At 38.8% G+C, this 26,294-nt stretch overlaps 1 protein-coding gene across 4 annotated transcripts in view; it reads right to left on the reverse strand.

Annotated features, from left to right (window-relative positions):
* Positions 1-26,294, reverse strand: part of LOC134534802 (LIM/homeobox protein Lhx2-like) — an 818,703-nt gene that overhangs the window by 289,269 nt on the left and 503,140 nt on the right. For all 4 annotated transcript variants that reach the window (XM_063373390.1, XM_063373391.1, XM_063373392.1 and 1 more), the window contains one exon: positions 15,452-15,531. The gene's annotated coding sequence lies outside the window, so the exon portion shown is untranslated. The remainder of the gene's footprint in view (positions 1-15,451; positions 15,532-26,294) is intronic.

Genomic DNA, 26,294 nt, shown 5'->3' on the forward strand with positions numbered 1-26,294 from the left:
CTAAACTCCTCAACGGCTCTGGGGCCTAAGACGAGATTAGGTTTTTTCCTAACCCAAATTACTTCCGCACGTTACTGCACTAAGTAAATTTTTTTTTTTTAAGGTTAGGTAATGACATTTGGAAAGGATTTGCACGCGAGAAACTGCCCGCCGCCGAGTGATGAAAATGCAGAGGCCGGAACCAACTCGGGCGCCGGCAGCTGCGGTCGTCTTGTCGGCTCCTGCCAGTGCGAGACTTCCCTCCAGGAGCCGCCGAACTCGCCAAAGACCGCCAGGTCTCGCGCCCGCGACTGTCCCGGGAGGATTTCACTTTGGCGAGGCAAAACGCGGCACGTAAACACCCCCAACCCCTCCTCCTACAAGCCACCTGCTGGCCGGCGGGCTCTCCGACTTTCCGCGGGAACTGTACCCCCCCGGGGGTCTCCACCCCCCCCCCCCCCCCCGGTGGTTTTAATATTCATGCGCCTGCCGCCTGCCCTTTGCGGATGGATTATGATGCAAAGCGGTCAGCTAGCGCCCCGGGGAAAGTGGCGGGAGTTGAAGAGGGCCGAGCGGGGGGGTCCATGTTCTAGGGTTCCTCCCGCCGCCTCCCTGGAGCCAAAACGTGTGATGAGGCCCAAGGACGGAGGTCTTAAAGGGGTGGAAAGAGAGGGTGTGGCGGCAGGCAAGCTACGGCGGGCGTGGAACTCCCGCCAAACTAACAAGCTAAACTCGGTCTGTGCTCACTCCACTAATGGCCGGGGCACTCATTCCACCCCCCTCCCTCCCGTCTATGACCTCACCCCAAACTGTGAACTCCCAACAAAATTATCTCCTAATGCCGAGTTAGTAAGCCAGGGCAGTCGCCAGAAAATGGACGATGGGCCTCTTATCCTTCACCCTCGGAAACTGCCCCCTCCCCCCTTCAGGGTTCCTGCGGCCGCGCGCGGCGTCCGTCGACGATGGTGGTGGGGGTCTGGGTGATCTCCACATGACTAATGCGGCACACTGGGCGAGCGGGGCTGCTGCGAGAAAGGCTCGGGGCAATTAAGTAACCATGGGAGATAACGAACGGGGCGATGTTGAAAACCGGCGAGAAGAGAAAAGGATGACAAGAGGCTGGACGGTGCAACCGGGGGGTTGGGGGGGGAGGAAGAGAGAGCTCTTCCGACGCCCAAGCACCAACCTGGCGCACCTTCCGAGACTACGGCCTTTACTGAGTTGCTGTGTTTCGGATCAAGAAAAAAACCTACTACCACCAGGAGGTTATGCTATTTTTTTTGTGTGTTAACTTTTCCTTTTTGGAACCTAAAGTATGCCATTTTATGTACCATTTTTTAAACGTAAAATTTACTCTGTATTTATAATACTTGTATTAACATTGTATGTGCATATATATACAAAATAACTAGTTCAATATCCCGAAGTACTCAACTCCATGTGATATTCACAGAACAAAAAATTAAATTAATCAAATAAATAAATAAAATCCTGAAGATCACTGTAAAAATGTTTGTGAAGTAAAGAAATAGGTAAATTTATTTTCTGTTAATGTCTAGTAAAATAATTCAACAAATTCCTTTATCTAATTTAAAACTAATTTGATACTCACTAGTTATTGCAACTCTAATGTTCACTCTTTTAAAATAATATTATTGGTAGTTTTAAAAGTTCCGTGAATAAGTACCTACCTTTCAAGATATATTTTTTTTAAATAACATGTACGTACGTCCATTTCATGTTAAGGAATGTTACCAAAAATACTTGCTCTAAGCGCTGTTTTTTTTTTGTTAACTTTTCGCTCTGCAAATCGAATGATTCTGTAATCGGCGTAGATACTCCGGCAACGAATTCTAGTGGCGGGTGTGGAAACTACGCGTGAAATGTACTTGAAAACACTATTTTCGTATATTTGTCACACATAATTATGAAGAATTGAGCGTTAAATTTCGTAACCGAGTTTCGCACTTTAATTATAGATCTGTATGATACCCTATACTTTTTTTTTTATCAATTGTTGAGCTTAATGTTTTTGGATTACTTAAAATATGTCCAACTAGTCGATCACATATTTTAATCTATCATCAGCTACTTGTTCATTCGTGAGCACGCTGAATCACACAGAAAATAAAATAAAAATAAAATAATGGTGCTTTTTTAAAGATTCCTTTGCAAACTAATTGCCAAGAAAGACTTAGTAATACTACAAGACATAGCCTATTGTAACTTTGTACAACAAATGGCCTTAGCTATTTTTGTAAATATGAAACACGTTTTTCGAGATAACACTTAAGTATTTTTTTATGAAAAAAAATTTGCATTCAGCATATATATATACTAGTATTATAAAGCTGAAGAGTTTGTTTGTTTGTTTGTTTGAACGCGCTAATCTCAGGAACCACTGGTCCGATTTGAAAAATTATTTGAGTGTTGGATAGTACATTTATCGAGGAAGGCTATAGGCTATATTATATTCTCAATAACATTAGGGATCCTTACTAAAAGTCAAATTTAGAATCAAATGCGTTGGAGGGGGTTAGATACAACATGCAGTACACGTACGAAGTGTGTGTTGACAATGCCGCAGGCGCTAGAAGTTTTTTTCCTATTGTCTATTAACATTGTTGCCACGCACTAGATGCCTTATCATTCTTAATTTTCCCATACAAGTAATAAACACCCGTGTGATATTAACAACGAAGCAATCAGTACCCTCATTTAAATACTTTTTATCACTTTAAATCGCAAACCTAAACTATTGTTTTAATTTCCTCTCTCTGTGTTTAATTTTTTTTAATGCCATTTTTTTCAAGTATATATATTTTACAGACTTGAAAATTCACAGTAATGTTCCTTATGTTACACAGGATGACAATTTTCCGAAAATTAGATCCCATGGGTGGTTAAAACCAGGCAACAGTGGGTACTTTGTCTGCGTGAGAACAGGATTTTGCATTGTTCATGCCTTCTGCGTCTCCATGGCAACGGGCATCGCGCGGCAGTGGCGTACCCACAAGGAGGGGTATGTACAATGAGCGGCGCAAGAGTGATCTGCCTGTAGACTGCCGTAGCGAAGTACGGGTACATCAGTTGTACGTTGCGTGCACGAGTCGGGAAACCATCGGTGCTATTCATTTTCTCTCCGGTACATTATACAGCATTGTAATAAATTTTCACTGAATTTTTTTTATTTACCATTACTGTAAATGGGAGATGTGGCTTAATTTTTTTCCATTAGTATAGCGTGCGAAGCCGGGTATGGCAGCTAGTTTTTTATAAGAATGGAAAAGATAATCGAATATTCAATAACTTGACTTCATTATGTTTTATCTATGCGTATTAATCCGCGCAGTTAATAATAAACAGCTTTTGAGGGAACGGTTAAAAAAAAACTTAAAAAGCATAAATGCCCGGGTGGGAAACCGAAACCACATTTATTTTTCTAGTGATACAGTTGTTGTGTTCACGTAAATCTACACATTTACAAATATATGTGATTTTTCATGAATACATCTGTTCTATTTGCAAAAAAAAATAAAAATTCACAGAGTACAACCATTAGGTAACTTGTTTAACAGATTCAAAAATAAAATAAAAAGTTAAACGAAATGGAAATTCTATTTTTCTGTACGCAAAGTAGATATAATCCGTGGCGTCTGCCCGCCCATCCCCCCTTCGTCCACCGCCACTCACCCCTCCTTGTCATCGAGCAGTCAGGCCACGGCAGTTGTGACGTCACGGCCGCGGACAGCCCAACAGTTTGTGGGCAATAACCTCCACTTGAAACACTGCAGGTCAGTGGGTGACCGACCCGCCGCTACTGTCAACTGTCGCGGTGGGCAGTTCCAGCGAAATAGCTTCTTTCCTTGGTTTGTTCTGATAGAAAGCAAGCAGGCAAGTACTAACTTTGGTCAGCCCTTACATGCATTAAAAAAAAAAAAAAAACGTGCATCACGATATCTTAGTTCGAGGCGAACCACTAGATATTCTCCAGATAAGGGGGATCACACTCCGCCTTCTTGGATTTGTCCCTCTTTTTTTGCTGCGATTCTACTTTTAAACTATTTATCCAATTTTTTTTTTGTTTTGTTTTGGTACACCAAGGCACAAAACATCTCTTCCCGAACTTCTATACCTTGTCGGAAGCACGTATTTTACTACTAACATTGAAATTGCCGCGAAGAAACAACTTATAATTTTTCATGCGAGCGACTGCAACTATCATTATAATCACACCAGTTCAGATGTGTCGACTTTAACAAAGTTGCCAAAGCTAAGACCCATTCCAAACAAAACAAAAAGTACACGGAAGCTTTATTGCAAACGGTATAGAAATATTCGTAATTACAAGATGGCGAGTCCTCAACTGAAAAACCGTGTGCAGAGAATTGTGTGTTTTTGCGTGCGTATATATATATATATATATATATATATATATATATATATATATATTTCTTATGAGTAAACTAAACGGTAGACAAAAGAATACTAATTTTAATTTTTACTTAAGACGTATCTATATTACAGTGTTATTTAAGTGATTGTATGTATAATAACCATTGTATTTTGATCGCTCATGATGTGAAAACACTACGGCTTGAGATTACCTGCTTGCGCACAAAATGGGGAAAGGCTTGAGAGGTTCAAGTCCAATTTTTTTTTCTGATTGAAATTTACACTGAATAAAATTTGTGTTTCCTGGGAACGACTAGCGAAAACACGAGTTTCTGAGCACAAGCTGCTAAATCCTCCGCAATGCACGACGCAAGACGGGTTCTTTTTTTTTTTTTGTTTGTAAAAATTATCCAACCTTTACCTTCGCCCCATCCTCGGGTTTCCTCTCGGAGCACGTCAGACCTCGTCCAGACCAGGCTTCGCGGGAGAGCGGTGGTCGCGAGGCGCTCCAAGCATCTGCATCGGGACGAAAACACGACTCGAGGGTCGATCCGGGAAGGAAACCGGAGGGGAAACGAACGGGTACGGCGGGGAAGGACTGCGAAGGGCGCGCAGAGGGGTGGAGGAGGAGGAAGAAAAAAAAAAAGAAGAGAGAAGACATTCCAACCATGTTCACGCGTGAATCAACGCTCATCTGAGGGCGTAACGAACCAAGGGCTTGCCGCCAGCCTACGAAAACGAAGACCTCCCTCCCCTTCCTCCTCTATCGACGACCCCCTGGCGGCCCGCACGCCAGACCCCCCCCCCCCCCCCCCCCGGGCGCACGAAGGCAACGACGGGTGGGGAAGGGGGGGGGGGGATCGCCGATGTGTGGAGGAGGCATGCAGGCAGGAACGACAGCGTGGCTGCAAGCTAACCGGAATCTGAAGCAGACGACACTTTTGAGACTAAAATGACGCCCTCCCGTTAACGATTCCTGAAATTTAATGTGGTGCGCTCCGGCATACGACACTGTCGCGCTCTAACCTGCGACTCTTGGAATCTAAATACGGCGTCGTCCAGCAAAGGAACCCCTAAGTTGTAAAAAATATCTAACATAGCACCTAGTGAATTGGACACCGACATAACACGACTGCGATCACCCAACACTCTGCCTGCACTCGGGATTAAAAAAAAATAATAAAAGTACCAAATAGAGAACAAATATGGCTGCCGTGACGTCATACAAAATATCCGACGACACCAGACGACACCTGGAGATGACGTCACCAATCAACGGGACTTGGAGAAAATCGCCTTCTAGGGCGGTTCAACTCACTGCTGCTCTCCCTTCTGATCACTACCGCGCGCGCCAGAACCCGCTCAGCTTTGCGCGCTTAAAGTAAGTACGTCCTCAGGCATTACAGTAAATTTACGGGCTTTTCCGCGAATAATTCACGTCAAATAAACGAAGAGTTCTTCGTAATTTCATGAAACTGAATCTTCGTAGAGACTACGCCGTATTTCGACTTAAGATTTTTTTTAGTTAGTTAGTTAAATATACTCGTAGAAGAAATAAAGAGGGTTTTTTGACGTGACGACGTCTAATAAATCGATGAACGCCGGCTGCACGCACAAAAAAGGATGACTCATTGTCCCGTTACGCACATTATCCCATTACGTTTTGTCCCGTTACGCTCCTTTTACGCTTGCGCCGCATCTCTCTCTCTCTCTCTCTCTTCCACTCGTTTGGAACAACCATCGATTTGACTTTTTCGAGGCACATTAAACTTGAAACACTCCCATTCGTTTCCTACTTTTCCTATCATCGTCCTATCCTTAACAGAATAACACAGATTGGAAGAAGTTAAATAGCAAACATGTATAAAAGTTATTGTTAAAATAATCTATTCGTTAAAGTAATAAACATATTTTATTTAATGAGTGCAAATACAAGTACATTTATCAATTAAATTGTTGATTTCATTTCACTCCTTCTTTGTATCAATACAAAATAGTGATAATTCAATAAAATGATTCAATTTTATTCATAAAAGTATGCAATCATTTCATCAATGTTTTATTATGACGTCACATTAAACTATCGTCCGTAAACCGACTTTACAGACAAGCAATTTTTTTGCAGGAGTCTTCACAAGTTTTTTTTTAATTTTCTGCTAGTATACCAAGAATATTTTCGTGGATTCATGTTCAAAGTCAACAAACTTAGTACCCGTAAATTTACGAAGATTCCTGGATGGTTTGTAACTATCGTTTTTCATTAATTTAAAGGTAGTTTCACAAGCCATAATGATTATTTATTCCTTAGTTTTCGCATCATTGTTGTTATTTAAAGGCTCTTTCTGAAATTTTCAACACTTGATGTTCTGTTACAAATATCATAAACAGACATTCAATAAGTGTAATATACTGGGTGTAAATAGTCGCGCAAGTACTCGCAAATACTATTACTTGCGCGCATATTTTTACACTCATTACATTACACTCAGTGAAATATCTGTTAAGGGCATTTGTGACAGAACAGCAAATGCAAGAGAGGTATCGTGTTAGAAATTCAGAAAGGAATTAAAAAAAAAAAAAAAAAAAACAGGGACAAGAACATCAAGAAAATAAAGATTGGCGTGTGAGACCTAGCATCAATGTTAAAACTTGTGTGCGTTATCCCACGGGGACATAACACGACGCGTGATTCTTATTCCAACGTGTGCAGCGGGGGAGTGTAAAAACACACGTCAGCCAAACACAGTGTCAAAGGGACAGCCACATCGTCTCGGCTGCGCGTGTCCATCACGTATTCTGCGGCCGGTGTCACTCGCGGACACAGACTGAGAGGAACTCGTAACCGCATGAGAGGGGGAGAGTTACCTCCCTCCACTCCTTTAACCAATAACAGTTTTAACCAAATTATCGTCGGGAGGACGACACCCTCTCTCACACACAAAACCACGCCACCCCAGCCCTCCTAATTTTTATCAACCCTCTGCCCACCATCCCCTCGCAAACCCTTACGAGCTGTATCATCTTGAATAAGTGAAAAGGAGTGCGGGATGAATGAATATTCATGCGCGCCCTTCGTCCTGGTTCGCCCCTACACGACGTCCCCCCTCCCCCCAACCAAAAGCCCTGGTCATCGGGGCAGAGATGACCACACGCGTGCGTGAAAACGGTAGCGAGGCGTATTTCAACGTGCATATATAACACACGGATCCCAAAGTTTTTTGGTTTGGGTAAGGTTGGGGAGGGGGGGGAGAGAACAGCCGCCGCGGCGAAAAAAACATTATTTCGTAGGATTATAGGATAAAAGGCGATAAGTCCAGATTTCCCAAAATCTGATGTTTCCTAACAACCAATGAAAAAAAGAATAGTTTCTGTACCCACGAGAAGTCCGGCAGTGCAAAAGCACACGGAAAAATTATTTTCTGTACTTTTACAAAAGATTGCTTTACAAACCAGCTGACTAAGAAATAGTTTGAAATACTACAAGAAAAATATTGTAGCTAAGTACAACACATGGCTATGGTTCTTTTTCTGACGAAAATTGGCGCAAACTTTTATATTTTATTGATTTTTCATTAAAGCAATTTTTTAAACCATGGAAAAAATAATAGAGTACTGAATTATTTCACTTCATTTTGTTTTATTATGCTTGTTTTATGCGTAGATAATACTGGATAGCTATCCACGGAACGGTTAACAAATAACTTTAATTATTGGAGTTATTTGAACAACACAAAGCATGAATTTCTGGGTAAGAATCTAAAGAATAAGAATTTAAATATCTGTAATTTTAAATATAATTTTTTGTAAAAAATATAATACAGTGCATATTTTATTATAGATGTTTAATACATTAAAACATTTTGACTATTATAATTTTGTCTCGTTGTTAACAGAAAAATAATCTGTGGATCTCTTTCTGTTGGTTCTCAACTTTTTTCTTTTTACCCAACGATTTGCTGTTTTAGGGTGAACATTAGCCTAAATTTCTGTTAAGTAGAATTTATCGCCTTCAATGTGTATTATTTTGATATATATGTATTACATATGTCTGATAGGTTGGACTGCATGGCGTCCATATTGATGTATAATGTAATGCATTAGGAGATAATTGTTATTTTGTGTACATGAATTACAGTAGCACCGACACTGAGAAAATTATGGTTGTAGGGATACAATTTTTGGTATTCCCAACTCATGTAGCCAGACTTAACACAGGGACAGTTAACTGCAAAGTGTTGTTTCTAACATAGAACTAACGGCTTCGGAAACACCACTAATTTGTTGTGAACTTTGGTTTCTGTGCACAGATGATTCTGTTTCTGTTTTTTAACTTTGGTTGCTGGTCATTTTAAACCTGTTTTAGATATGTTATAATTTTATTTATCTGGTCCCTTTTTTTTTCCAGTGCATAAAAAAAATTAACTGAAAATTTCTTCTTTTTTTTTTTTAGTGGAAAAATCCTTGCTTTGGTTTGGTATTAAAAACTTCATACACGTTTCCGCATATTCTCTTCGTTAATTTGCTGCCGTCTATGTGAGTATCTCTTTTTTTTTTATCTTTTTACCTACTTACTTTAACTTTCGTAATTCACCTTCAAGCAGATTAGTTTTCTTAAAGAATACATCTTCAATTTATTAAATTAAAAATTCATGGAATATTATATATATATATACACAAACACCTATAATATCGATCTGCGCTAAACAGTTTGGGCTGACTAGTATTCATTTTGTAGTGAAGAGTTCAGACCAGAGTGACAGAAAATAGACGCCGCAGGTGGTATTAATTTTCCATCCGAAGAGATTTTTCGTATCGATCCCATTCCGTGCGAGCATCTGCGCCTAACTCGTGAGGTTGAGAGCTCAGAGAACTGTGTGACGCGAGCATCAATTGAAATAATGTAAATGTTGTTATTTCTTGCGGCCAGTGTGCGGGAAAGTACTGATGAGGAGGGAGGGGGTTTACACGTAAGGTAAACACTCACTCGTGGCTCTGTGTAAACTATGGCTGTGGTTACTTAATGCCTAGACATGAGGCACTACTGCAACACTGTGTTGCGAGGCCATGCAACTGTTAGCTTATGCATTAGCGTGGCTAAATATGTATGTTAATATATACATAGGCTATATATCCACCCGTCCTATGGACAGTTAATATACTTAAGTAAAATTATACATAATTTACTAATGAGACAACAAAAGCGTTTCCCCATCCAAAGACTACATAGAGATAACTTTATTTTTCGGGCTTCATTGAAAAATTCCGAAAGAAAACCCATTTTTTTTTGTAACAACATTATGAAGAGGACTGTTTACAGAATATCCAAGGATCTTCGAGAATTGTCGGATACATTCGTAAATTAAAGGATGATCAGTTATAAATAAAACACGAAACCAAAAAATCACAAGAACCATCTTGGGGTGTAAGGGGAAAAAAATATTTAAAAGTATGTTAAATACAAAAAATTCAAAACTTTATTTTTTACGTGCATGTTTACTCTGATCACAACGGATCACAGATCTCGGAAGTAGAAATCAAGGGTAGTTTGTAAGGTGTGGTTATCTGTTACTTCAAAGAACTCTTCGTTTATTTTATGTGAATTCATCGTTGATGAATTTTCAATTTCATAAATTGAACATGTATTTTTTTTTACTAATCTACTTGAATGTGAATTACGAAAGTTAGTGTCAGTATTTAATTACCGAAGAGAATCTGAAGAAATGAGAATGATGTTTTTAAAACCAAACTAATGCAAGCATTTTCCCACTAAATATTAAAAAAAATTTCAGATTCATTTTATCCATGCAATGAAAAGAAAAATGGGGCAGATAAAGAAAAACAGAACAGATCTGCGGCAGGTTTACAAGGACTAGCAAACCAAACTTAAGTAAAAGAAACAGATTCATCCGTGTACAGAACATTCTAAACCCGGAGTTTAAAACAAGCTCGTGTCTTGCAAGAAGCAGTTCTATGTGTATTGGCTGGGAAAAATACCGAAACAGTATTCGTCTCAGCTTTGGCGCTGGTGCGTTCCGTATTGAAGAGTCCGTAAACTAACTGTTATTTCTAACAGTGTAGGGAAAAGAAAATCGGGATTGCGCCAACCCCGTGGAAACCGTCAGGACTGCTGTTCCTGTACTCGAACACGGGGTTCTCTCCCTGCAGATGTCAGCTGAGCCGAGCTACTGGAAGCCCAGAGGGAGGTTGTGTGCGCATGTGCGTAGATCCCGGGAGACAAGGAAGGGCCCTGCAAACCCCCACCCCCCCTCTCTAGAAAGTAGAAGCCGCTCACTGAGGCTTACGCTTGCAAAATCATGACTGTGAAACGGAGTTGATAAAACTAGAAGTAAAAAATTTAGTTTCGTGGAAAACTTCCTGTACATTTTAAAGTTATCTGCATGCATGCAGACCGAAATATGGGCAGTTTACAACATTCGTGCACCGTATCCGGAGATGACTTGTGTTGGTTAAAACACTCGCCCAAAATTCTAGGGCCGTTCTAACCCCCACCCCCACCCCCCACACCAAAAATACCAACACAACGAATTTCCGTCGCCCCCCTCCCATTTGCGAAGCCTACAGATTTGCGCCGTGTGTGTGTGAATATGAATAGAGACCGGAAAAATTCGCGGGTTCAATGACTCCAATATCCTCTACACACTCGGGCAAATGCCAACTGTTTGTGACCGAGTCTGGTCACAAGACGTTAAATTAAATTTCCACCACCAAACATTTAAGGACATGAAGAAGCTTACCTTCTATGTTGACGTGTAGGAATAAACTGACCTCTTGTGACGTCACGACTCATAGATAAGCTACGGCTGTGTGCGGCAGAAGACAGTGCACTTTCAACAAAATACCATAGACAAAGTGGAGACTTCATTCCTACACAACATCGAATTCAGTGTTACCAACTCCGGATTTAGCAAGAAGAAGAATAAATCCCGGAAATTGGTTGTTTATCGATTATGTGAACTGGTATGAAGATCTTTCTAGAACATTCGAAAATCATCTCTATTAATCCCGAGATTGGAGGGGCAATAGGAGGGAAGGGGGGGTGTGAGAAATGGGTATATAAGCCCGGGATTTTGATCAGTTAGGCATGGAGCAGCAGGACCATCACCAACATCATCATGAGGCATTAGAAAGAGAGAGATTGACAGAAGGCAAGGTGTTTTGGAGAGCTAAGTATGGGTGTTGTAATTATTTGTTATGATATGGCCATTAGAGTTTAAAGTTTTGATAATGATGAAAACAACTTTGAGTAGTAACCATTGGACTTGTGTTTTGTGCAAATATGATGCACCTGTTTAAGCTTAGTGTTGCTTTAGGTGTTCATAATGTGGATTGGCACTTGGTAAATTTTGTTGCACCTCCTGTGCATTTTGCTGTTGTTGGCGGCCATATTGCTTTCAATAATTAATTTTTAGCTCTCCAAAGACCTTTTCCTTGCGAGTTGATTAATGGTTTTGTTTATTTTTGGTTTAAAGTCATTTAGCATTTAAATGTACCTTGTAATAAATTTTGGCTCTTCTAGCCTAGAGTTTTGAAACCAAAGAAAAGTATCAAAGTCAGGAATATTTATTGTGTGTAAAGTATAAAATATTTGTTATTTATGAGATCTAACTATTTTTGTATTATTTATGAGATATCTCTAGTCAATTATAAAACATTTGTGATATATTTATGAGATCTAACTATTTTTGCACTATTTGTGAGATATACAGATTAACAATAAACTTTGAAAATATATTTGATGTGTTCGGTCAATGTGTTTGCCACCTTACATTTTTTCAGCATAGGTTTTGATGTTCACGTTGATTTTTTTTTTTAATTTTTAATATGCAGGTTAGGCCCCATCTGGGCAAGTATTTACCTTGTGGGAAGTAACAGGGATTTTGTGCTTGCAGTGGGAGTTGGGACTCGGATGGGGCCCGGCCTCATGTTCATTGGCTGCTGACTTGTGAGTCGTCTCGACTGTGTGGCCTGTGATTCGACACTTCTATGAGTGAGGGTCTCTAATTTGCCCTCAGTCCTCCAGATTAGCAGTGAACTAATGACAGAAGCAGCACTAAGGTATAATTATTTGAATTTTAGCATAACACTAAATGAACCCCAAATTTTTCAGGTCTCTAAATATGAACTATGAATCTTAATATGCGAATCTTATCAGCGAAACGGTTTTAAGAAAAATATCAGACACTTCTGTTGAAATAGCAGAAACAGAAAGTTATTGTCATGGAGCTGGTAAATAATTGGCCATCACTTAAAATCAACGCTGCAGTAGACGGAATTCACAGTATAAATAAATAAATAAATAGCGGAAATACCTAAACCAGAGGAAATTAGCCACTGAATTAAAATGCATCATTGTAGATTTCCCCCCCCCCCCCCCCCCATGTGAAAAACATCTTAGCACTCGGTATACGGCATTAGGTAGGAGTAAATTCCTTAAAATGGAACGGAAGTTTATGAGGATAGGACCCACCTGTAGCAACATAAACCCATATATACTTATTTCGTAAACATTAGGGTACATGCCAAACGTATTTGTGTGCCAAATTAAACTTTATGATAGTGAAACTACCCTGAAATATTTTTGGTAAACTAAAATAATCATAGTAAAAAATCATAAGTTTTAAAATACCTTAGAAAACTGGTATTACAATGTTAAAATACATATTGTCCTTCTGAATTCTCAAGTGGCTTAGTGGGCACAAGTGGTGGAGCGCGCGCTTGGTAAACTCAAAAAGCGTGATTCAAATCTCGTTAAGGTTTGTTTGTAGGAAGAATTTACAGGTTGATTTCAGTCGTTTGAGCAAAAAAATATATTCAAACATATATGTAGTGTTACAATGTGTGTTTTAAAATGTTTCAGGTTAATATTTTAGTCATGCCAAAGAAGTATAACTCCTAACGTGTGCGGAAACTTTACATTATTAACTGTTTAGAAAATTTTATACTGGTGGGCAGTAGTTTATTAAAATTATTTGTCGATAATCATGTCAAAAGCCGGGGTTTTATCGGAGCCATTTCTAATAGTTAAGATTTTCTTTCCGGTTGTTCCGAGCTGCTAGTTGCTATTTGCGTTTGATGGTGGCAAAAAAAAATTCGTTTACGATTCAGGCAGCGCATTATAGATTTGTTCGTAATCCGACGTTAGATGTTTATACATCACTGGCGCGTACTGAAAGACTAGTCCACTTTTTTTTTTTTTAGTTTATTTAAATGGGGAGATCAATATTTTGAACAAGCGTAATTTTCACAGGACATTTCCTTTCAAAATTTTTCACATGTTCAGGGTGTAGATGTTCATCCTCCTGATCCGTAGCATTTGTACTCTTAAGTGTACATTCGTATTTGTCTGGTCTTTCTGGCAGTTTTCTGCCTGAAGAAGCCACGTCGAGTTCCGGGACAGACGTCCTTCGCCCTGTTTTCCGCGGGGTTGGCAAAATCCCGCTCTTTTTTGTAATTAAAATAAAATAATATATATTTTTTAATTTTCAAGTTATGCCTCTTAAGACGCGTTGAGGGCGAAACCTTGGTGCGTAATGATATGGACGCGTGCCATGCAAACGGAAATTTAACATGATGAAGAAATAGTTCAAGTAACAAACAAATTGAGAAAAAAAAAAGGCTTATACATTTCTTTTAATATGTAACTAATGGTTTTTAAGTAATATTAGTTTTTTTTAAGTAATGCGCAAAATCAGCAGGTTTACTAACTGAAAAATTACTAGCCGAGAAAATTGTTTTGGAACAATCATGGCTTCGATGATATTTAGTTAGCTACCACTTTGATGTTTCTCTGTAATATGAAGAACGCTTTATCTCTCTTCCTTCTGATGCAGACTAAATGGTATATTTAGAGATACTGAATAAGCTGGCATGACGTCTAACACGCGTACACATAAAAAAAATTGTATACTTTTACAAAAGACTCCTTTGGAAACCATCTGCAAAGAAATAGTTTGTGATACTACAAGAAATACGTTTTAACTTTGTACAACACATGGCTATGTTTATTTTTTTCATATATGAAATACGTTTATCGAGACAACACTTGGTATTTCTTACAATAATCGACGCGTAACTTTATATTTTAATGGATACTTCATTCAAGCTTAACCTTATTTAAGCTTATTTAACCATCGAATATTCGGTTTCACTATGCTTATTAAATGTACGCTATTCAGGGAACAGTTTACAAATAATTTTTGACCATTTATGGTACAGGATAAGATTCCGAACCCAGTATCACAGCGAACAATTCTTTTTTTTTTGTAGTAACATGTTTTTTTTTCTCGTGCAAATTTAAAAAAAAAAATAACAAACATCTTTTAGTTTTACATGGATATTTCTGCTCAAATTACAAAAAAAAAAAAAAAAAAAAAAAACAGCGCTACCTAGGGATGTATTCATCACACTAATTCGAGAGAAAAGCAGCTGTACTCATTCCATAAGAAAATATGGCAGAATTCCTCCTATTCCTTTAAAATTATGGCAGTTTTCAGTTATGGTACTTTTCTGCCTTTTTCGAAGAGGTCATACGGAATTATTTCATTATGGTAGTCTTCCGCGCCCCCCTGCTGCGCTAGTGACTACTTTTTTTTCCCTCCTCGTGAATCGTGACCCCCGGACATCAGTTGGCAGACGGTGTGGAAGGTTTAGGGGGGAAGGGAGGGTGTGAGGAGTGAGACATGGCCTCGAGCTCCAACTTCCGCGAAGTGCGAGCCCTGAGGACGTCAGCGGGGGCGACGGAAGACTACCATATCGGAAGACTACCATAATGACAGTATTGCGTCTGGCCTCTTCGAAAAAGGCGGAAAAGTAGATACCATAACAAAAATCTGCCGTAAGTCCAAAGGACGAGACGGAATTCTGCCGCTCAGGCGGCGAGCAGAACAGCTCGCTAGAAGAGGGCGCAGGTAGAGAGTGGTAGAGTGGTGGTAGAGTGAAGAGGGAAGAGGGAAGAGAGAAGAGAGAAGAGTGAAGAGAGAAGAGTGAAGAGAGAAGAGTGAAGAGTGAAGAGTGAAGAGGGGAGAGAGTGGAAGAGGGGCGTTAGGCGCTCACTCACGTGTCAGTCGGGAGTTCAGCAGCTCGCCGGCCAGCAGCGCGCGCGCCGAGCTTGCAGGAACGTGCTACGCGCCGCGCCCTCTGCAAACAACAACAACAACACGGTCCGCCGTCAGCGTCGTCATCCCAACACACAACACAACACTACAAAAATTAAGAGGGTTCAGGGGGAGTATGGATGCGCCACGCCTGTTTCGCCCTGGCCTTATCCCCAACTGCACGGCAGGACACGATCAGACTATTTTTTTTTTTGCAACGGGCTTTTGGTGTGTCCCATCCGCGCATGCGCAGAGCTCACTTTATCGTTGATTTCGTCCAGGTGTCGGACCCGCGTCTGGCGCTATTAACTCGTATACAGTCACTATTGTGATCATCGGGGGACGTACCAAATGAAACTTTATGATGGTCATAACAAGAAATTATCTCAACTTTAAAAAGTACTTGAGGATATTAGAAAAACCTTTCTATTTTTTTTTTGTGGGATGATGCTGCTATCTCTAGTAGTTTTGACGCAACAATAAATTGTTTCAATGGTCGTGAAAACGTCCGCTCGGATGCGTTGAAACTATTTTCTAGCATCTACGCAAAGCACCTACTGATGTAGTTTTTTTTTTTTCGTCACTAATAATTATTAACAGTTTTGTAGTCACTGTGCAGTCAATTTTGTTGGCCACCGCGAATACTTGGCTAGTTGAATATCAACAAAACATTTTGTGGCAACTACAAAAATATCGTATTTTCGGTGTGGAGTACTTTATTAGCTCTTTTATCACAAGTGTATAATTATGAATTATTTGTGTGCAGTAGTAATATCCTTGAGATATATATTTCGTTTCGCAAAAAAAAAAAAAAAAAAAAAAACTGTAATACGCTAATGACTGACAAATCAAGTAGACCTCAAGTTTACTTAAAGTGGACCTAAAATTCAGAACCGCGATTATGTGTAGACCTAAATTCAAGGCAATTATTTAGATTTCTCCTATAACCTAAAACAAATAAATATGTTATTTCAATTCTGAAGACAAACAGTTTTCATGGGTAGTCTACTAATTACCAAACTGCGAATAAATATTCGCGCATTTAATTGGTTAATTAATAAATTGTGTCTACGTGAACAAATTAAACTGTTTATTTGCACTGCATGGTAGCGTAATTAGATAACTTCTTTAAATAGACCTGTTTCGCAAAAAAAAAAAAATTCTTCCAAACAAAACGAAACATGCAATAAAAAGTGGCCTGCCACTGCATTTAACTGAGGTTGTTTTAGAATAGATTAATTAATTATTTTAATGTAGAAAAATAATTACGTTTGAATTTTTTTAACGTCACAATGAAGCCCCGAGGTAATATTTTACCAGTGGTTTTCTTTCCTATCAAATTGATTAATTATGAGTCAAAAAATTATTGGGTACCCATCTTCAACGGTGTTCTAATCTCCCGTACATATAATTATAACAAAGTTGCGAACACTGCTACCGAGATCCCTCTAATACAAAATAGGTCAACAATCCACTTTGACCAAGCACAAAACCTAGTAGATGTTTCGAACTACAGGCACAGCTTAACAGAGAAGCATTAGAAATTCCATCCAGATATTGGCCACAGTTAGGCTGTTGCATGTATTAACCGGACTCATCCTAATTGGCCAGATCTTCCTCCAATCATGGTCGCCCTCAGAGACCAATCACAGTTTAACTACGAATGGCCCTATGCAAATATCGTGACATAACACCAAGGATTCAAATGTTAATCGCCCTTGAAGATGGTCACAACAAGGCGTGCCGAAACGTCGGTAGTGAATCTGGCCAAGGCGAAGGTAGTGAATCTGGCCACAAAAGAATGTGATCTAAAACTAATAATATATGTTAAACAGTAATTAACAACAGACGTGAAACATTTTTTTAGTAGTGGCACACGTAACATCAAGGGAGAAATTTTGTACACTTTTTTTTTGTAAATGGAACAGAAATATTCATGTAAAATTACTTGTAAATTTGAACATTTACAGGAATTCAACTTTATCACTACAAAATACTGGTTACAGGAATACTGGGTTCGGATTCTTACCCGGGAATTTGTGATTTGTGTCGTCCCAGTACCCAGAGCCGGAACTAAGGGGGGGCATGGGGGGCATGTGCCCCGGGTGGCAAATATCAGGGGGCGGCAAAATATGAAAAGTGGTTCACTAAAACAAAATGTAAGTAGTCATTAAAAAAAGTTTTGAAAGTGTACATATCGCAACCAATAAGTTAGCCAAGAAATTAAGAAATTCTATTTAACTTGATCATGCATAATTTGTAAATATATTCGTACTTCAAATGCGTTACTTCACTCTAAGAAACAAGTATTACCATTATTCGTGGTCTGGAGTGAGTAAAACCACTGCGATGAGAGCTGGCATCTCAAGGACCCGTCGCGCGGGTGATCACTTGACGAGAGCGTCGAGTAGTGGAGGGGGTTCTGGCTGATAACACCGATCGCGCTCGGCTGTCTGGCAATCCTAGTTACACGAACCACGAACCATCGGGATTTAAATCGTGTATTAAATCTGGCTCGCCACTGTAGGAACAAGCTCGAGAGATAGTCTACAATAAAATAATGCAAAACATCTCAGCGAACCAAAAAGTTGTTAAAATTGTATACAGCAAGTGCTGCAACAGGTGTCTCAATTTTAACTGTAAAACGAATTCTAGCAGATGGTAAGGCAAAGAGCTAAACAAGATTTACCTTTTCGACACCAATGGGTACGAAAATAGAGCACATGAAAATAATCGAAGTAGACGATTTCACATGTGGTGCTGTGCAGAGAAAAATTCACGAGTTTTATACTGTAAGGAAATGCGTTCCGAAATTAAAGAAGTTGAAAAAGGCTTTGTAAGAAGACGGTTTTTTTACTGTAGCAGGGAATACTTGCGAAATTTTTTGAAGAATTTAGGATTCCCCTGTAGTTCTGTTTCTGTATTTCATTATGAAACAGTATTTTTATAATAAGGATAACAGCTAAAATGCGTGTTTTCGGTACAGTTTTTAGACTTGAAACGCCCGGTAAATATTGCATTCCACCTTTATCTACATGTAGCCGCCCTTTAATTGGTTCCGCTCAATTTTCATAATTATCCTGTGTACGACGAGAAGTCTGCGTGCCAGTTCAGAGCCTTGCGCTTAGAGGCGATACCGTGCTAGTAACACCAGTGAGAGTCTTGCTTATCATCTCGCCTCACTAACACAAATACGCCCTGACGAGCTATTCTGTGGACAAATGGATGTTGAAAAAAATTTAAAAATACTGGGACGTCATTAAGTGGCTGAGAGTGTGGTGAAATGATGAAATAAAATGCATTAGTTACGCCGTTGGTTCTCGTGTAAGACGGACTCTCGCGCGACGGTATGGTTTACCACCCCTCCTTTCCCCGCGCTGTGGGGGAAGGCTGTTGATGCGCAGAGGGACGTCGGAGCAGGCTCTTTTGTTTGTTGTCGCAGTTTAGCGGCTTTTTGGGCTGTCTGCTCCTGCTGCCACTAAACAGACATCATAATTCGCCGAGTGCTACAATTATGTTGTTTACGTGTGTGCCTGCGAGTGTGACATTAAGTTGTTTCAGTATTTACCATTTATAGGTGTTAGGAAAATATATATTAATTTTGAGTCATTTGTCCATTATAAGCTGGGTTACGTTTTTTTTTATCAGTCTCTAAATTATGGACGGCAGAAAACGGCTGAGTGAAGCCGAGTACAGGAAAGCTGCCAAAGAGAAAAGGAAAAAAGAAAGCGATGTGCTGTCGGCGACACCGAAATTAGAATTGAACATTAACAATAAGTTTGGATTTTTAAGTGGTGTTCAAATTCATAAAATTGAAGTAGTAGATTTAAAAGTCAAAGCAGCAGAATTAGGAAACACTTAGAGTGCCGATATTAACAAAGAAGAATTCGTATTTGAAATTGAAAGTTTTAAACACCATGCATTAACAGTAGACTATGAATTAAAAGATGCTACAGCATCAACAATGTTGAAACTTATCTACAAAAATAAACTGGAGGAGGCATATCCTAACATTACTACTGTTCTGAGAATGTTTCTCAACCTTCCAGTTACAATAACGTCAGGTGAAATAAGTTTTAGTAAACTTAAAATTATTAAAAGCTATTTGAGAAGCACGATGGGCCAGCAGAGATTAACAAATCTAAGTATTATATCTATTGAACACAAACGAGCTGCTTTGATCAATTTTGATGATATTATTAACACTTTTGCAGCTAATCATGCTCGAAAAATTAAATTTTGAATTGAATTTCTTTGTATGGTTATCAATACAATATTATACTTAATTCAGAATCACATGTTCCTTATGTAATTTTAGTACTTAATAAACTTATTGGTAGACATTAATTTTCACTGTTGTGCCAACAATAAACAATAGTTTGATAACAGTCTATTTCAATATAATAAAAAATGTAATTGTATTAGTTTTCCAATTAGTGTACTTGATAAATAAAAGTTCTCAGTTATGTATAAGTGAATAGTATCATTTCAAACCACAGTTTCTTACGAAAAAAGGTATTTTATAATGTTGGTAAGGAGGGGGCGGCAAATTAAGCTTTGCCACCCCTAACAAATCTCCTAGTTCCGGCCCTGCCAGTACCTCTAATAGTTAAAAGTTATTAGTAAACCGTTCTCTGGATAGCTATCCAGTATCAACTGCGCATATTAATAAGCATGGTAAAACTAAATTAAGTCAAATTGTGGAATATTCGATTATCTTTTCCTTGCTTTAATAATGCTATGCTTGAATAAAACATCAATTAAAATACAAAATAATTCGCCGGCAATTTTAATAGGAAATTATTTAGAAAAAAAATTATTTTATTCATATATGTAAAAGTTACCATAGCCATGTGTTGTACAACGCTACAATATCATTCTTGTAGCATTACAAACTATGTATTGGCAACTGGTTTCTAAAGGAATATTTATTTTAGTAAAAGTACATAATTTTTTTTCTGTGCTCGCTCACGTCAGAAATGATGTGGTAAAACCTTCGGTATGCTATATGCGTCGTGCAGTTTTCAAAGCAGTTGACGGGATCACCAATATTGATGATTATTTGCAGCTCTACCGATACCTACATGATGAACTGGCAGTTTTTAAAATCCTGGGGGCCAGATTATTAGCGAACAGCTTTCCCCCCGTGGATCATTTTTAACACGCGCTTATAGTCTGCGTCACGTAACTCATCTACATATAGCTGTATCTATAGAGCGTCCCACTACTACGTTGCAGTGTGGAAGTATATGGGTGATTGCTCTCTCTTTGTAACACGCACCGATTGCCGTAAGCGCTGTCATTATTCTGAGCGCGCTGTTGCCAAGTATAATACATATTTGAAATTGAAGGGATGTGATATTATTAATTTCGTTATTAAGTTGACATAATTTTTATATGAATTCGAATCAGTCGATGTGTTTGAATTATTTCTTGTTTGAATTAAAAAGAAGCAATTTATAATCGTGACCGCATAAAACAATATAAATTACTGTTTGGAATTTTAAAGAATTCCAAAGAAGTATTTTCTTCGAAAAGCGCTAGAGATCTGGCAACAGCGCGCGTCGTAAAGCCGTGTACTGCAATCCAAGCTTTGGACGGTCCAAGGAACGACAGTTCTCGAGAATAGTCCCGGTGGTCTACTAGGTATCATTTTTCTATTTATAATTTTTTTTTCTGTCAACCGTGTTTGTAAACAATTTCAATGTGCTTTCCAGCATTCGTGAACAAACATCATGTGCTGCGTTGCGGGTGAGATCTGTCAACGTTTGAGAAACGCTACGCGACACCCAGACTACAAAAGTTGTAACGTCAGTAAATGTTAATCCCAGGGGCGCAACAACAGGGGGAAGGGGGGGGGAAGGTTATTTTGCCCCCCCTCTGAAACCTTGAAGTGGGGGCAAACGGGGGCAAATAAAGTGCTGTGTAATCAATTTTTAGATAATAAAACAGCTTAAATACCACCATTTTCCACCTTGAAATACAATACCCCCCGCTTCAATAAGGGGGATCGACGATTGTTTATAAAAAAAGGTATACTGCCCCCCCCCCCTCCTTTTGGAAAAATAGTTGTTGCGCCCCTGGTTAATCCCATAATGTATTAGTTACAGCCGCGGAACGCCCTGAAGCCCTTAAGGGTCGTCGAACAATCGCGCTCTCCGAGGAGACTAACGGACAAACGACGCGAGCCGTAGGTCACGTGATGCCATATAAACATATCTCCCATCTCCAACTCCCTCCCCCCCCCCCCTTCCATCATCCGAGCCTGTTGGATGATCGCGCGGCGGGTTGGCAGAGTCCACGGTTCGAGTCCCACGCCTTGTTAATTATTCCATGTCACTTCATCGTGCAAATGTATTCCGACCCCCCCTCCACACCCCCTGGGCCGTCCTTTTCCTTTAGGGGATCGCAACCCTTCCCGCCACCCTCCCCCCCCCCCCCTCCAACACCCAGGGGCCGGGTAGTCCATCGACCCGGAAAATGTCCGCTGAAATGATAAAACAATTCTGTGGAGAATAATTATCCAAATGAGAGCCTAGTTGTCTGCATCTCCCTCGCGGGCACTTAGTATGATTGTCTGTCTGTCCGTGTGTGTGTGTGTGTGTGTGTGAGCGTGTCTGTAGTGACGTCACACGCGCTAATCCTCTAGCGTACACGGCAAAAAAAAAATTGTGCGCGTCGACGGGCATCTACGATAACGCACGTTGGAGCTTAATTTGTAATACAAAAAAGAAAAATAAAAAGGCTCAAGTATTGTAAAAAAAAAAATAACAATACTTAAACTTCTCCAAGGCTCATTCACTAAGCATTGTTTGTTCGTGGTTAAATGAACACGTATGCATGCTTCTTCCTGTACGCCACAATTCCAAATAGACATCGGAATAGGCATTGTTTCTCGTGTCTATGCTTAGATCACTTTGAATAAATCTGGCCTCGATAGAAACCTGAATGTTACCATTATACCTATTCTTCCTTAGAGTATAATGTCTCGTAGCTTTAAAAAAACACTCGCACAAATTTGAGTGCCAAAATTACTCGAGAAAGATTTTCCTCCAAGATAATTTACAGAACGATTAGAATTGTTTTGTTTTGGACTTTATTTTTTTTTGTCTTTGTCGTGTGTTTGTTTTATCATATTTTATGTTTGCGTTGTCATTTTTTTGTGACTGTCTCTATGTACTTTTGTGTGTGTATATATATACATATATATGTATACATAATTGCATTGTAGTTATCGTTAAATGAATCACGAGCGTTCTGTAACACTACTGACAAGTTTTCATCTACACAATCAACTGTTGAGCAAGTATAGCCTAATACGTCGATCAGAGACTGTGAGGTAAGAAATGCTTCCGATATAAATTAAGTGTGTTGAAGACTAGCAAATAAGCAAAATTTCCGTGATTAATCCAAAAAAACGGTAATTGGAACCGATTACACTATCTGAAGAACTAAACAACGTAACTTAATTAACTGTTAGCTTTATTTTAATATAATCACCTCATATAATCACTTCTTACTGGAATAAATATTTTCTAACAAAACTTGACAAAGAAAGGCGTAAAAAATTCTTTTTTTTTTTTAGTTATAGACATTATTCTACAAGTATTTGACTCTTTAATGTCTTCTGACTCTTCTAGACTATTAGGTAGAGCGAGATACGTTCAACATTATCCTGTGTCCGTTACTGTCTGTGCTCCTTTAAGGCTCAACAAAAGTAAAAAATCTCCGATGTGACCAAAAAATGAATGACAAATCGCTAAACAACACTTTATTTCAAGCTCCCTTAACCGTGAAAAAAAAATCAGTATCTGTGAGGCCTTTATGTGTGCAATATGACTTAGGTCCTTGGTACGCTGTTAAGGGTTCCTTTGCGTGCATAATTAACAAGCTATAAGGGTAGCCTTCAACTTGGCCAGAAACAAAGGCACTTGGGGCCGTTTGAAGAGTCAGGTTCATAAAATCTAAGGGGGGGGGGGGGGAAATAATTTTTCAGGTTAATCATAAGGATGAATACCCAATTTGCTTTGCTTCAAGTGACGATTCAAGCCTTTTTTTATCTCGTCAATATTATTATTTAAGGACTATTTATGAAATTTTAACACGACACCTCCATTTCATTTGTTGTTCTGTCAATAATACTGATACCAGTTATTTACTAAGTGTAATATTGTTTTAATGGACATTATTTTTCGCGAAAAGATTTTGAAGATAGCTGCATTATAAATCACTGTAGCGTGGTCTGTGTTTCATGATTGGTTGAGTCACTCTTAACACGTCCACTGTCGGGGCACGCGAACCACAGTAATTATGTTTGGAAGCAAACGTACCCTGAATGACCCGGCCGAATAAGGCAGTGGCTTCACTCGCAGATGGCTTCCAGTCACAAAAAGAAACCGTTGGTGCGGGCATACCTCATTGCTAGAGACAAGATTTTTATGGTTTTATTTTTAGTCCAATTTCGTTTTCAAAACAGAGGATTTCGGCGATATTGTTTTATTTTTATAAAATCGGGTTTTTTATACTCACTCCACCAAAATAGTGGTAACATTTATAGGTGCAATTTTACGATAAAATAATTTGTAATAAATTGAATTAAAACCGATACATCCAGAACAATAAAAAAATTAAATAGCGAGCATTTATGGTTTAAAAGTGATTCAATAAGAGATGTACAAGAAAACAAATTAAATTAATTTTTCTGATCCATAGTCGTTATTACAAATTATTTTTCTCAGGAAATTCAGGACATTCCATGAATTTCAACCTTTAAAAGAATTTTTATGATATGAATTAAGTTTTGGTTAAATGCTATTTAATTCCATGAAATAACTTGCATTTAGGTTCTATATGGTGCATAAACTTGTATTTCGGCGTTATGTTATTTATATTTCATCGCAATTCACCACATAAACTTGTCCCTACTCATTACTCATTGCAATCTAATGATTAGAGACCGAAAAAATTCGCGGGTTCAATGAACTTCAGGATAGACTCCAATATCCTCTACACACTCGGGCAAATGCCAACTGTACATTGGCTGCTGACTTGTCAGTCGTCTCGACTGGGTAACCTGTTATTCGACACTTCTTTGAGCGTGGGTCTCTAATTGGCCCTCAATCCTCAAGATTAACAGTGAACCAATGGCAGAAGACGCACTAAGGTATAATTATTTGCATTTTAGCATAATACGAAATGAACCCGCGAATTTTTCAGGTCTCTACTAATGATCGTCAGATTTATTTCGTAAAAAATGCATGCCCCTAATAAATAATAGATGCAAACAGTTACGCAAGGATTTCTTACTATTATTAACAAAGCGAATTTTTACACCCAATTTATGAAATATACTCAGTAAAAATATGATGAGATATTTTTTGACAGAACTACAAATGCAAAGAATGTTATTTCATTTTCTTGTAATTGCTAGTATTCTAGGTTTTTTTTCCCTCCCTGTACATTTATCACGATGCACTATTTCATATTGTGTTTCTTCTCAAATTTCCTTAAAATATATTGACTAAATTGATTAAATAAAGGTAAAAACAGAACAAAAAACATTTTGTACTTTTACCAAGAATGCTTTTGAAAACCAGTTGCCTAGAAATTGTTTGGCATACTAAAAGAAAGATATTGTAAATTTATACAACATATGGCTATGGATATTTTTGCATATGTGAATTACCTTTTTAGAGATAATGCTGATTATTTCTTTCGAGAATTGGCGCATAATGTTATATTTTGACTCGTGTTTAATTCAGGTATAATTATTTTAAACCATTGAAAATATAATCGAATATTCAACAATTTGAATTTATTGTTTATGTATTGTGCTTATTATGTGCGCAGTTAATCTGGAAAACTATTCGGTGAACCGTTTACAAATAATTTAAACTATTGGCGGTGCTTGAACAACACAAGGCATAAATGCCCGGGTAAGAATCCGAACCCATTATAACTGCAAGCACTATTTCTTAGCGATACAGTTGTTTCCATGTAAATGTACCAAATTTACAAATATCTGTAATTTTATATAAATATTTCTGTTCCATTTCCAAAAAAAAAATAATTACAGTGTATTTACGATAAATTGCCTGACCTTTTGTTAGCTGGATGGAAAATTCATTAAAGCTATCGGAGACGATTTGACAGGACAATCCCTAATTAATAGCAATGACCATTAAATGAGCTGTCGAACTCGGCGCGCGAGACAGAGCCTTAAGGGCTCCGCCTACCTGGTCACACAGACGGTGTGCAGAGCTTCAGGAAAAACAACGCGATTTCAAAACTACTCAAGATATCTGAGTGGGGTATATTTAAGAAAAGCATTTAAGAGTTCGCTGAGGCCCGAAAAGTACTTTTAATTTTGTATCATGTTTTGAAACTGTATTTCTAGAAGAGTTAAAATGGCTGAAACGCATGTTTTCAGAGTAATTTTTAGGTGTAAAACAAGTGGTACAGATTCTTGAAAGCACTTAAGGGGCTTGCATTACACCTTTATCTTCATTTCCCCGTAATATAAAAATACGGTCACCGCAAAAAATTTCACAGTTATCAATTGACGACGAGAAGACTGCGCGCCAGTTCAGAGCCTTGAGCTTAGAGGCGATACCGCGCTAGAAATACCTTCGAGCGTCGCGCTTATCATCCCGCCTCACTAACACACATACACCCCTGACGAGGCGGGCCCCTTAATAAACAAAAATACCTCGACCCAGACGTCAGAGATTTAAGTTGCGCAATATTTTTCGTCTGTCCGTGGAGACTCCGAATATGCAAAAAATAACTTAGATCTTATATTCAACG

The sequence above is a fragment of the Bacillus rossius genome, chromosome 8 (assembly GCF_032445375.1).
Source record: "Bacillus rossius redtenbacheri isolate Brsri chromosome 8, Brsri_v3, whole genome shotgun sequence".
NCBI lineage: Eukaryota > Metazoa > Arthropoda > Insecta > Phasmatodea > Bacillidae > Bacillus > Bacillus rossius.